This window comes from Fukomys damarensis, unplaced genomic scaffold, assembly GCF_012274545.1.
Source record: "Fukomys damarensis isolate Sample0158 unplaced genomic scaffold, DMR_v1.0_HiC HiC_scaffold_73851, whole genome shotgun sequence".
In the NCBI taxonomy this organism is placed as follows: domain Eukaryota; kingdom Metazoa; phylum Chordata; class Mammalia; order Rodentia; family Bathyergidae; genus Fukomys; species Fukomys damarensis.
This window is the reverse complement of record NW_022974763.1, coordinates 7,803-9,357: the sequence shown is the minus strand read 5'-3', so window position 1 is coordinate 9,357 and position 1,555 is coordinate 7,803. Positions and strand designations below refer to the sequence as shown.

Below are 1,555 nucleotides of genomic sequence, written 5' to 3'. Positions count from 1 at the left end.
CAGTTACATTCATCATTGGGATCATTGAGAAGGGTTCCTTTCTCCCCGGAACCCCGCCAACATTTGCTATTGAGTGATTTCTTGATAGCAGCCATTCTTTCTGAGGTGACGTGGAATCTCAGTGTTGTTTTCATCTGCATCTCTTGAATGAGCAGTGATGTGGAACATTTTTTCATATATTTACTTGATGCTTTTCCTTCTTTGTCTGAGAAATGTCTGTTCATTTCAGATGCCCATTTTTGAATGGGTCTACATTTGTGGGGGCTGATTGTTTTGAGTTCTTTATATATTCTCGATAATAGGCTTTTGTCTGAGGAGCAGCTGATAAAAATTTTTTCCCATGTTGTAGGTTGTCTTTTAGTTCTGTTGATGGTTTCTTTTGCAGTGCAGAAGCTTTTTAATAAGATGAGATAGGATCTTGCACCTTTCCATGACAGATCTTGGTTCTCATTTTTTTCTCCCATGTAAACTGTAGTTTCTTACATTTAAGTATTTTCTTTCTGTCTGCATAATAGAAAGAAAGGAATAACTGTTATGAACTACTTCCATACTTACTATACTATTACTACTACTTACTATAATTATAAAATTCATTTAAAACAGGTCTTTGAAAAGCATTTACAATGAAAAATAGACCATCATTTAACATTCTTATAATATAAAGCACATAAATTGCACAAGTACCTAAAAGTGTCTTGCTCGGTAAATCCAACATCAGATCTTCTGTTTTACAGATTGAAAAATTAAATAGTAAAAGTTTATAATATATTGGCAAAAACAGTAGCTCATACAGCCAGGACTTTTATCAAAATGAAAAGATTTACACAAGAATAATTAGATGACACATCAATTCCTCAGTTCTTAAAAAAACAAAAACAAACTAAAATACATGTTACAAACATTTCAGATTTGGCAATTCTTTGGAAAGTTAACCATATAAATAACAAGTGATGCAATCATTTCAGTATTAGTTTTGCCAATATAAGTAAAATCATGTGTCTATATGTGTACAAAGGTGACACAAACTTTCAGCTTATTTGTAGCAGGAGAAACCTGTAAAGTTCCATGTAGGTCAACAAAGCAGTCTTTTAAAAGTTCAACCACATACCTCATGTTCCATAGCATTGTTTTCACTTCTGTTTTCCAAAACAGTAGAGGACTACTCTGCACTTTTACTTGATAGTAGATGTTATGAAAACAATACAAGCTCTTCAGTGGATGTCTTCAAGTCCCTGGAAGTTATCCAAGGAAGCTTTTTATTTTTATTTTTGACACTGAAGTAGAAACCTGGTCATTACTGGAAGACATCTGGAGAGCTTCTGCCTTTCTGCAGAAGGAAAAGTAATAGTAAGCAGATAAACTAGACAAATGTGACTTAAAATTGTGCTGCAATGAGTGTATTCCTGTCCAAAACACACCTGGGAGTACTGTGATTAAAAACAGCCTTAGACTATGGGAAGAAGGCACAACTTTGACATTTTGAAATACTGTAACAGGTCTCTTTGAAAAGCAAAGTACTTTCCTATACTATCATTCAGCCTCCACTACTATAATG

The 1,555-nt window shown here is 33.8% G+C and overlaps 1 long non-coding RNA gene across 1 annotated transcript in view; it reads right to left on the bottom strand.

Moving 5' to 3' along the window:
* Positions 1-464: 464 nt before the first annotated feature.
* LOC104875801 overlaps positions 465-1,555 on the bottom strand; it is a 3,605-nt gene continuing 2,514 nt past the window's right edge. The window contains exons 2-3 of the long non-coding RNA XR_784177.2: positions 1,109-1,327; positions 465-504 (exon numbers count right to left, since the gene is read on the bottom strand). This is a non-coding gene — a long non-coding RNA (uncharacterized LOC104875801). The remainder of the gene's footprint in view (positions 505-1,108; positions 1,328-1,555) is intronic.